Source organism: Aethina tumida, chromosome 1, assembly GCF_024364675.1.
Source record: "Aethina tumida isolate Nest 87 chromosome 1, icAetTumi1.1, whole genome shotgun sequence".
In the NCBI taxonomy this organism is placed as follows: domain Eukaryota; kingdom Metazoa; phylum Arthropoda; class Insecta; order Coleoptera; family Nitidulidae; genus Aethina; species Aethina tumida.
Genome location: NC_065435.1, coordinates 66,830,001 through 66,843,229, shown reverse-complemented (window position 1 = coordinate 66,843,229; position 13,229 = coordinate 66,830,001).

The following is a 13,229-nucleotide window of genomic DNA, read 5'->3' as shown; positions in this document are numbered from 1 at the left end:
TTAAACATATATACATACATACATATATATATAAATATATATATATATATTTTTTTTTTTTTTTAAGGGCCGTACATAATAATATTTACAACAATACATACATAATAATACCTATACAATAATATACTAATAATACATAATACATTACAATTATACTGTTATGCGCTGCCTAGAACTCATGTATTGGTCGAAGGAACAGGGAATACAATTCTTGAATTAGAGTAGTATAAATCTACTAGGAATATAATAAATACTGTATTATACTGTAATATTTATGTGTTTGTTTTTTATATATATATATATATATATATTTTAACTGTTCGATTAACATGAATTTTAGGTAGTCTGGAAAGAGTATTTTTAAATTATTCGGTATATTTGAGATTTGCATTAGAATGGTATCGGTTAGACAGTGGTCTTCTTAGGTTGTTTTTGTTATAATTTGTATTGACTGTTTGTATTTTTTGTGTTAAATTTTTATTTACTACATAGGGTTTGAACTTGTTGGCAAGCTTGTTCCTGTGGTCAGTTTTGTGATAGACTATTGTACCAGGTGTATACTCCAGTGGTTCGTGTCTATTTTTATTAATATTGGTAATGTTCTTTGTTTTATCGGTAATTAATTTTTCTTTGATGTTTTTATATATTTCTTGAGTTAATTCTTTATGTTTGAGAATATAATTATTCATCATTTTTTTGTTAATGTCAATGTCGAAAGGTGAGTTCGTTTTAAGGTGGCCGTTAATTAGATCGCTCGGTTTGTGTTTTGTTGCTGAATGGATGCTGTTATTATAACCTAGTATGGCTAATGGCATTAGGTCTATGATGCTTTGGTCTTTTTCTTTTGTTTTTAATATTCGTAGGTGTTCAATTAGACTAGAGTGTAATCGTTCGATAGGACCATTTGAGGTGTGTGTGTGTGGGGTTGTGAAATGTATTTTAATTTGATGAAGATCCGTAAATTCTTTGAAAACTGTATTTTTAAATTCTGTGCCATTATCGCAGATAATAATTGATGGTGAATTATGATGGCTCATGAAAATAATAAGGGCTTTAATTATATTTATTCCGTTTGGGGAAGTTACCGGGTATGCTTGAGCATATTTTGAAAATGAGTCTACTATCGTCAAAAATTTTTGTGTGTTTGCTGAAAATATATCGATATGTACAATTTCGAATGGGTGAGACGGCGTAGGTGAAACATTGAGGATTTGTTTAGGGGGGTTTCGGTCGTATTTTAATGTTTGACAAATTTGACAGTTGTTTATGTACATTGAAATTGTATTAGTCATATTAGGCCAATAATACCGGTTTCGCAGTTGCATTGTTGTTTCATTGATACCCCGATGGTTTGTTTTACCTTCGTGGTATTTTTGAATAATGTGTGTTTGTTCATGATCATCTTCGACGTCTTGTAAGATTTCGTTACAAATGACTAACTTAAGAGCAGAATTTCTGAAGTTAGATTGTAGTGTACAATTTAATAGATTGAAGTACTCTTTTTGATTTATTAAAATTGCAAAGGTTTTGTTACTGGTCGTAAATTCTTTAAATATTTTTATTATATCTTGCTCAAAATTTATTTTTGTAACTTCGATGGTTGTTCGATTTTTGTTGTCAAATAGTTTTTTCAAGACAGGTTTCTTTGGGTTTTGTAACACTACGTTGATAATAATTTGATCTTTGAACATATTTAAGGGCTTTTCTGAAATTGGGATATTTAAAATAGGATTCTCTAAGCTCGTGTGGACGGTTGCATTATCGTTAATTTCTAAATTGTCTTTTGGTTGAGCATTTTCTAGTGTTTCTAGGATTTCGTCTAGGTCTTCGACATCTGACATTTCGGGGGCATTTGCCAGAATAGATTCTAGTTCTGCCATTGGATCAAGTTCGTTATTGTGCATATTACATTCGGTTATTTTTATTCTGGAGAGTGCATCAGCATTAGTGTTCGATGAACCTTTTTTGTATATAATTTCGTAATTATATTCATCCAATTTAAGACGCCAACGGGTGAGTCGTGAATTAGGATCTTTGACTGAAAATAACCAATGTAATGGTTTATGATCCGAAAAAAATTTAAATTTTTGACCATACAGGTAAGGGCGGAAGTACTTTGTTGCCCAAACTATTGCCAACAATTCGCGCTCAATGGAGCTATAATTACATTCAGCTTCGTTAAGGGTTCTGGACGCATATGCAATGGGTTTATCTTTGCCAGGCTCTCCTTGTGACAGAACGGCGCCTATTGCGAAATTGCTCGCGTCTGTTGTCAAATTGAAGGTTTTTGTGAAATCTGGATATTGAAGGATTGGGTCGTTCATTAACAGTTCTTTACAATTATTAAAACAATTTATGTATTCCGGTGTTAAAGTGATTTTTGCATTTTTCTTTAATAGTTTGGTCATTGGTTTGGTCAAATGTGCGAAGTTGGGAATGAAGCGCCTGTAGTAACCTAAAAGTCCAAGGAAGCTTTTTATTTCTTTACTAGTTTTGGGAATTGGAAATTTTTTTATTGCGATTATTTTGTCTGGATTTGGTTTAATACCTTCTTTTGTAATTATATGCCCTAAGAATGATGTTTCTTTTTTTAAGAATTCGCATTTGTCTAGTTGAATTTGAAAGTGTGCCTTGCGTAGCTTACCGAACACGAGTTCAAGATTGTTAATGTGTTCTTGAAGGGAGTTTGAGAAAACGATAATATCGTCTAGGTACACAAGACAGATTTTTCCAATCAATTCTCTCAGGATATTGTCCATAACTCGTTGGAAAGTCGCCGGGGCGTTCTTTAGACCGAAAGGCATGCGGACGTATTCGTAATGGCCGTTTTCGGCATTAAAAGCCGTTTTTTGTACATCGTCAGGGTGCATTTCGATTTGATGGAAACCGCTGGCTAAATCTAGAGTGGAGAAATAATTACAACGTCCTAGTTTGTCCAGGACATCAGTTATGTTTGGTATTGGATATTTATCGTCTATTGTTTTTTCATTTAATTTGCGATAATCCACAACTATTCGCCATTTTTTCTTTCCGGAAGCGTCTGATTTTTTAGGTACTACCCAAATAGGAGCGGACCAAGGAGAGTGGCTAGGACGGATTATGCCCTGTTCTAACATATTGTTAATTTGATTATTTACCTCCTCGCGATGTACGAAGGGATATCTGTATGTTTTAGTAAAAACAGGTATTTCGTCTGTAGTACGAATCCTATGTGTAATTTGATTGCTGAAGGTTAGACTATCATCTGGTTTAAAGAATACGTCTTTATATTTTCTGCATAGTTTGATAATTTCTTTTTTTTCTTCTGAATTTAGATGATCAGTCCTAATAACTTCGGAAATATTTCTTAATTTAGTTTCTTTTGCTGTTATATGAAAATTATACAGCTCGAAATTATTGTCTGCTTTGTAGGCTTTTAGCGGGTAAAGTAAGGAAAAATTAATTTCGTCATCTGATACATTTGAAATTTCTATAAGTGCTTTACCATTTTTAGCTGTCGTTAATATTTCAGGAATTTTGCAATTTTGAATTGTTTGTTTTGGAATTAATATATTACCTTCGGAGATTGTTGTAGGCACTTGTAATGTTATTGTGGTGTTACCGGGAATAAGTTTTTGAATTAATATGTTATTACTAGTCTGTAGATAGAGAATTTTATTATTTGAATTTGGGGTGCTTAGAATGTTATTATGAATATCTAGTTTTATTTGTAGGATATGCATATTATCTACTCCTATTAGACCGTCAAAAATTTCGTGAAATTTAAATAAATGAAATGTTATCACCTCATTACTATTAAATTCTGGAAATGCCTTTATTTGCATGACCTCGTCGTGTTTGGATGATGCAAATGCTGTTGTAACAATAAATGGTTCTTTGATTATTTTGTGAGGGTAATGTTTATGAGCGATTAAAGGATTAAGAAAAGATTTTGTAGAGCCTGTGTCGATAAGTAATTTTAATTGAGGGTTTTTTATTTGGATGTAAGGAAGTTTTTTTCCGTTGGGATTTGTGTGGAATTCAATTACTTTGTCGGTTTTGAATATTGGTCGTCCCGAAAATTTTCATAATAAGGACTCTCTTCGTTAAATTCGTAAGTAGTCTCGTTTTGATTGGTTTTAGTGTCGACTGGATTATTGTTTTCTAAGTTATAGAGCTCTTCAAACTGAAATTTAGGTGACTGATTTTGACGAGAATTGATTGTTTTGGCTCTAACGTGGGATACACCACTCATTGGTGTAGGGTGTTGGGTTCTGTTTTGTTTAGTTCGAAAATTTACAGGGTTACGGGGAAAGTTTTGTTGTCTGTTGGGGACGCCTTGACCATGCTGGCGATTTTGGGAACCTTGGGAAAAATTTTGATTGAGTGGTCTATTATAATTTCTTTGGTTTTGGGAACCTTGGGAAAAATTTTGATTGGGTGGTCTATTATAATTTGTTTGAACTTGAGAAGCATAGTAATTGAATTTTTCTTCGCTTTTTACGAATTCAAGAGCTTCTAACATATTTCTTGGACTTTTTACCCTTAACATTGAGGCTAATATAGTTGGTTTTACATTTGCTTGGAATACCGTTAGGGCGCTTTGGTTAAAATGTTCTAATTTCATGTGTCGCATTTCTGGATTCGGTTCATTTAGGGTTACATAATTATTAAAAATATTGCATAATTCGTAAATTTTATTGTAATAATCCGAAGCGGTTTCGCTGCGGCTTTGCCGTAACTGGTGAAGATCGTACAACAAACTATGCTCATTTCTAATATCACCAAAGTGTCTAATCAATTCCGTTCTAATTTGTGTAATCGAAGTTGCGTTTGAGTTTTCAATAACTGCGAGGGCTGGGCCTCGTAGTTTATTAGTAATAGAAGCGGTGATGTAGTCGTTTATTAAACTTTCGGGGTCCTTAATATCATAAAATTTGTTAACTACTTTTTCCAGTCTCCCAATAAAAAATCGAAGTTTGGACGAATCACCATCAAAGGTAGGAATGGTATCCATCATGTCTTTAATTGTAATTTGAGCCATTTTGATTTACTTGTTTGTTTTTACTAGTTAATAAATTTAATTTTGAAATTAATATCGAGTTCTAGCAGTTTTTAGTACTCTAATTCTGAATTGCTTCAATTTCAATTCTTTAAAATGTTAATGGGAAAACATGAGTTACTTACATAAAATTTATAATTTTATCCCCGTTGCGTGGACTTCTCCTCGATGGACGTAGTTCAGCGTGTGGGATGGTTTAATTTGTGGTTTCCTTCTGGTTTCTCCGCGATGGACGTAACTAGTTGGGAGTTCCACTTGTTTGATTTCCTGAATCTCTTCTTACTGGTTTCTCCACGATGGACTTAACTCAGTTGGATTCTCGTAGATTCTTCTTGTTGTGTTGCATCTATGTGTTGCTCTGGATTTCCTCGATGGATGGTCCTCGGCTGATTGTGTTTAATTGTAGTATTTGTTCCTTAGATTTTCCTTAATGGATGCTTCTTCGGAATGTGGTTCTTTCACTTCCAAACGATTGAAATCGACGTGATAGTTTCACTGAAGTGAACCGTACGACTGCGCCAGTTAAATAAGTATATCTAACAGTTTAGATAAAACTTTATTTTCTACAATTTACACTGTTCAATATAGATGCTTTATGTACAATAATTTCTGCTAGACTGCCATCCATCCCCTTGGATGGGCCTATTTAAAATAGGGAATGTTTACGTTAACCCCATTAAGGGATACTCTTAATAAGTGGGCGAAAACATTCCCATGCCTAAACCACGAAGAGATAAGATAACTAACTATATACAAAACTATATCTAACATAAACACTAATATAAACACTAATACATTTAACTCGCGGTCAGGATTATCGGTCATTTCGAATATTAAATGACACGCAAATAGTCCTTACAATGTAATTGAACTAACAGGCACAGGATTAATAGTCAAACAATTAGGAGTCGTATGAAACGCGGTGATCCCGACGGTTATGCCAAGCCAAGCCAAGACTTCTACACAGCTTTCCTGACGGAGCTTAACTGTTCGCCCTCGCAGGTCTCCTCTACCGTCACCCTCGGTTCGAGTACCATCCCCTGCTTAGCACTTCCGCTGATTCCACCCAAGTCAAGACGCGTCTTGTCTAGATGTTGAACTCACTTTATCGTACTGTAATAACTTTTTCTAGCATATAAAATATGGAGAAGACTACTAAAAAAAATGATAAATCGACTACTTATGCGACAGTATGTGATTAAAATTTGTCGGATAAGTTGTATAGAAGGTTATGTTGGCCAAAGCTTGAATTCAAATCATTGGGAACAATTTCGAATAGTTTTTATAGAAGAATGAATTATTTTTTATCTCGTTCCTCTATTACATTTTTTTTTTTAAATTGACTTCTTATCTAACAGTGTGATGTGGGTAAAATTTTTCGGATAAGTTGTGAAACACTGTGTACATATCGTAAATTGTTCTTAGTTTTTGGCTTTTGTGCACATTTTTAAAGTAAACATTCATACACATGGCTTGATTTTCATTAACTACCTGGAAAAAGGTAAATCGATCAACAGTGATTATTATATTGACTTGTTGGTACGTTTGAAGGAGGAGATCGCAGCAAAACGACCGCATATGAAGAAGAAAAAAAAGACAATGCATCATGCCACAAGTCCATGAAAACAATGTCAAAATTGAATGAGTTGGGCTTTGATTTGCTTCCCCACCCCCAGCGACTACTGGCTCTTTGCTGATGGTCCAGGGAAAAAAATTTGGCTCGAATGAGGAGGTCATTGCCGAAACTGGCGTTGGAACGATTGTATCACTCTAAAAGGAGGTTATATTGATGAATAAAAATGATTTTTGAAAAAAAAATGTTGTTTTCGTTGTTAGTCTCGGGACTTATTGAACGATGTATTATAATTGTAATCGTTCATTCCTCTCAGAACTACTTTTATTCGACCTAGACATGGACATCCGTAATCGACAATTTGTAAGACGACTTTCCCTATCTTGTTCAGATTCATTTTCACGTCGCAATCATTGGCTTTTGGCCTTGTTTTTAGAGAGATTTGACTTTCTTTTAGGCATAACTAAATGTTAGAAAAAAACAACTATCTACATTACCAACTAAATAAAATAACCTATAAATAATTTATCAATTTTAATGTAAATCTGAATATTGAACACAAATGTACTTAATTTATAATTATTACTTAAAGGTAAAAAAGGAAAGCAGAAACAAAATATTTTGAATTAAGATAAGATAAGATAAGAAGGATCGGATCGGTGGAATTATAAAAGATACCTATCAATCAAATCAAACTATCAATCAATCGTTGGTGGGAGAAGTGGTAGGAGGCGCCCGACGTGACGGCCCAGTGGTGCCATCAGCGAGAGCTGCGTGTGGTACTGGACAGTACTTGGACATTGCAACATTACTTTATTTTTCTAAAATAAAAAAAATTTTTCTAAAATAAAAGTAGCAATTCCACACCCTGATTTTTTTCAAAATATTTATTAACATTAATAATTTAAATAACAAGAAGAAATTTCTTTCCTGATTAGATTCTTGAAGAGAGCATATATAATTTAATTTTTTTTCTATGTTTAATGTCATATATGCTTATTCATTGTTTTAATATATACTAGTCACAATGAAATTGATGTCAATTTTTAAAATCCGCGAATAATATTGTTTATCGGTTGTCTTCACCGTCCTGTGTCTTGAACAAGGGTGCTCTCGGACGACCTATTATACAAAGAAGACATCTCAATCGAGATGAAGTTGTTAGGGCTTTTGCACTGCACTGCAAGAACGTCTATCGCAGGGGTACGTGGCAAACTAGTTTCAAACAAGTCGGCCGCTTATTTACAGATTGTGCAATCGGTGCAGAGAAATTGGTATCTGCCATAGGAGACCATATATTACTCTTCTAAGATCGATATTTGGATCAGATGTCACTTCAAGAGCGAACAAGAACAGCTCGCCAGTTACAAAACATTTACTTAATGTCTACAGGGACACATTTATCTACTCAAACCGTACGTAACAGACTTCATGAAATCAATTTACATTCAAGCAGCAGTTGTTTATAAATTAATTAGAGCACACAGGAGAATGAGAAGAAAATTCGCCAATGAACACATTAACTGGAACATGAACCAATCGAGTCAGGTTCTCTTTAACATAAAGATGAATCCAGGTCTTATTTAAAATCATATGACACACGACAAAGCATCTATGGACGTCGAGGATAACGGTTTTTGAATATAACTGTGGCTGAGAGAACTTTTGAAGGAGGATCAGTAATGGTGGTATGAGACGGCATAACTTCAAAGCGACGTACAATCTTTCACGTCTTGGCGAACGGCTAGGCAACACATTGCCGATATTTTGCAACTATCGTTTTACGTTTCATGTATCGGTATGGACCAAATCTCACTTTATAACAGAGAATACAAAACCACACACTGTCAGAGTTGTTCAAAATTTGTTTGAAGAGCATAATTTAGGGATTGTGGAATGGCCATCAAATAGTCCCAATATGAATACGATGGAACATCTTTGGGACACTCTAAAGCGACGCATAAGAAATCTGGAACCTATAAATAACCTTCAAGAATTATATCAACAATTACAAAGAAAATGGAACAATGTACCCAGATCCGCCGGTTGATACAATCAAAGCCTCAACGTTGCTACTGCGAAGAAGTAGAGTAGGACATAATCACTATTAAATTGAGGCATATCCTTAATTTTTCGACAATTTATAATGATACATTAATTTGAATATTAGCGCACATTTTCATTTTTGTTACTTCCTTCTTTATTATGATTAAATTTCGTAAAATTTATTATTCAGTTGTTTTTATACGGGCTATATATAAAAGATAAAAATTTCATTTGAGTATATTTATTAAATAAAAAGTTACAGTTTTTGTTATACCTATTTCATTGTAACTAGTTTAGTATGCATTCCTGAAATTGCTCGCCCACACCTCCCACCATTGATAGTGTAAGGAACTGAGGACGGAAGTCTGCCTTTTCCACTATTCTCACCAACTGATTGTTACTTTTTTAAACATTTCGACAATTTCCTACACGAGAAGTAGCTTAAAAAATCGAAATGCATATATAATTCATCGTAATACTTAATCTGTAATAAAAAATGTAATAATAAATTTGATAATACACTAACTCTGCAACTATTTATAATATTTTGCTAGACAAATAAATTTAAAAAATGTGCCAATTGATTAATTAATAATTCTTATCTATTTATGTCGTAGAACGTGTAAACTGAACCTTTTTGTGGATGGTAGATACAAAAGTATACTGGGTTAAATAATCAATTCTTGAATATACATAAATTATATAAGTTTTTTTTTTAATTTAAAAGGAACAATTTATAATATTTATTTTTTAGATTCCACATAAATGGCGAATGTGTAAACTTATCAAATGACAAAGTTTAATTTAAAATAATTAAATTGCTTATATTTTATATAAATATTTTTTATTCAAATGAAAAACACGAACTAAGCTAATAATATCAGTTGATAAGGTAATGTTGTGTTTGCGGTTGATAAGTATGGGTATATCCCCAACGTACGTCACCGACAACCGGCGTGAGCTTCATACGCTGTGTTGCCATTCACATTTCATTTCATTATTTTCTTATTAGTCTTTGCGCTTTTGTGTCTTGTGCCTCGTTTTGTGTATTTGTATTTTTACATAGTTTTATTTGTTAATGGTATTTTCATATGTCTATTCTATTAAAATGTACTTATTATTATTTGTTTATTTTCAGCATTGTTATTTCGTTCTTAAATTTTAAACAAGTTATCTTTTGAGGTAATTGGAGTCTCAAATGAAGTACCAAAATTTATATAAAATTCCTAACTAGTTTTTCTTTAATCACAGCATTTTTTAATAATACCTAAATAATTAAATACTTATTGTATATTTAATTATTTGGGTATAAAAACAATAATAAAATACCTAAATAATTAAATACTTATATTTAATTATTTAGGTATTTTATTATTTAGGTTAGTATACTTTTCTTTCAAATTGGAGATTATATGTAATGTTTAGCTTTACATTTATGTTTCATATAAAACTTTTGTTAATTGTTTAGAATCGCAGCTCCTAATTTTGGCTGTAAAAAATAGAAAGAAAGTCATTCTTCCTATTATTTTTTTCAAAATATTGTACTCGCGCCGAAGAGTATGTTTTCAACAAGTAAAAAATTAAGATTTTCTTATAGAAAATTAAATTTTAAGTTGAAAAATATTGACTAATGAGATTTTTCATTGAAATTTTTATGAACAACTTTTTTTATATTGTGTTCCTATTTTTCTCAATAAGTTCAACAAAAATAGAATATATTCAAAAAAAAAACTAAAAACCTAATATAACCTAACCTGACCTATATTTTTTTCAGAAAGTTCATAAAAAAAAATTGTCAATATTAATTTTAATAAAAATTACAAAATTTTCAAAAATTCAACAAAAATTGACAAATTACATTATTGACAATTTTTTTATATTCTATTTTTGATGAACTTTCTGAAAAAAATTTTTTTTCTTTTTTGAAAATATCCACCAGCAAAAATTTCGTTCATCTTGAAAATAATATGGTTCATACTCAAAATGTTGAGAACCACAGAAGATTTATTTCTCTCATATATGCATGAATTTATTTGGAGAAATAAATTCCGAAACGGGGACCATTTCAATGCCATACTTAAGTGCATTAGACAAACAATATCCTCTCTTACAATAAATTTTAATTCCGTATTTATTGTTTCGTTTCATTTCTTTCGTATTATTTGCCACAACAAAGGCATGATATAATGTCAAATAAAAATAAATTATAATTTCTCCAAATACGACTTATAACACAAATTGGCAACACCGCCCGCAAATTAGAAGTAAAGCGGTCAGATAGCGACGTACGTTCTGCATAGGTTCATACTTATCAACCGCAAACACAACATTACCGTTGATAAATACTATTTGAATAATATGTGACATCAATAAAATAATTTTGTTTTAACGTGATAACAGAGCTTTTCAGTTAACCTGGGAAAAATCGCAAGATGGCCCCACTGTTTCCGCAGTATTTGGGTACTTCACACGTAATGAGTAACGTTACATTTATTGCCACAGTCACCGTTCTGCGACGTGAACGAACAGTGGCAACACAGCTTTTGTCGAGTTGGAGGTTCCAGAAATTTATAACGAAGAAGACCCATTTAATTCACTTCAGTCGACAATTAACGAGGTAAGATTATTTTCATTAAACGTGTGTTCGTTTAAGGTTTATTAGAAAAATCGTCTTTCAACAGTTTTAAGTGTGTTTTTTTAGATCGTGTAAAAAATAAAATGAACAGTCAAAAATCAACAAAAGAATGCATATCCACAATGCAGAAGCTTTTGGATATAATGAGAACATCTCCGGAATTAATTCAATTGTTGAATCAATTTTTTATTAATTTGGTTAAAAGTGACAACAGGTATCAATCATATTTTTCATTTTAATACCCCATTAATTCTATTGTCTAATTATTTTAGAGAAATGTTGTGTGAAGCTTTGAATACTCTGTTTACTGAACAGTGTTATTTTACTAAAGAAAACCTGAAATTATTCAAACAAAAAGTTAAATGTATAATTAGTGTTAAAAAATATTAGAATTATTTTTTTAATAATTAAGTTTCCAGATATTGCTCCGCCTAAATGTATACAAGACAAGGAGATTTTATTTGATGATTTGGAATATAATCACTTGTGTACTTTGGATGGTGGTGAATTTAGCACAGTCTATTTGGGCAAACTCACTCAAGGCAATCAAAGAAAAACTGTGGCAGTTAAAGTAATTCACAATCCAGTTTTAGATATCATGTCGGAAATTTCTTCTATGTGTAAATTGGTGCACCCAAACATTTTGCCTATTGTAGGATGTAACATCCAACATAGAATTATTCTTACAGAATACATGGAAAATGGAAATCTACGTGATGTCTGCCGTGTAAGTATATCTATTTAGCTAGAACTTACTTCATTGTTAGTTAGTTTTAGTTACTTAGACGAATCTTGTATAACACAATCTTATTTATAAGATTAGGTAGATATTATTTATATATATATATATATATATATATATATATATATATATATATATATATATATATAACTCAATTTTTAGAAAAAGCATGCAAGTAAACAATTATACAAATATATTTATGACATAATTAACGGACTTACGTATATGCATGAGAACAAGTTCATTCATAGAGACTTATCAATTGAAAATATATTGGTGGATGATAATAAAAAATGCAAGATTGGTGATTTTGGATTTAGTGTTCATATTGGAAAATCAGGAGAGTTTATAAATAACGAGGTATATTGCTTGTTAATTTATTGTTACAAAAATTGCTATTTTAAATTTGTTCTAGAATCAGATAAGTGCTTATCATTTTGCCCCGGAAGCATCGACTATGCAAACATTTTCGTATGCTAGCGATATTTTCAGTTTAGGAATTTTAATTTTAGAAGTTATGACTTCTCCTCATTTCATTATTCCAAATATATTGAGACAATCACTTTACTCGTAAGTATACATTATAAGAAAATTTAATAAAATTATAACTGATAATTATTATTTTATATATAGAATAAACAAACCAAAAAGATGTCCTGATAATTTGTACAGTATTATACAAGGTTCATTTAATGGGAATCCAAAGCAGAGGCCGATTTTAAAAGATTTTAAAGACGTCATCGAATCCTTATTAAAGTAATAATGCTCCAAATTAATTAATGATATGATAATAATATGAATATTTTAGAGTTATGTTTAATTAAAACAATAAACTTGTCTCTTAAAATATGTATTTCATTTAATAAATATGACCAAATATACCTTCTCTTCTGGACAGTCACTTCAATCATGATACAGTAATATTAGGATTAGTATTAGTATTTAGTGAGTAAAAATAATTACGTAGGTAAGTACGTATACTATTTTCGTTAGGAATAAAAATGAACATCAATTTTATTATTAATAAATAACTTTCAAACCAAGAAATACAACGAATAAAAAACTTATTATATTTCTATATCTAATATACCGTATCAGACTAAACGACTCTCTTAAATATTAAATTCAAAAACTAAATTATATAACATTTATTTATGCCCACTACTTTATTTCTCTTAGTGCATATATGTCT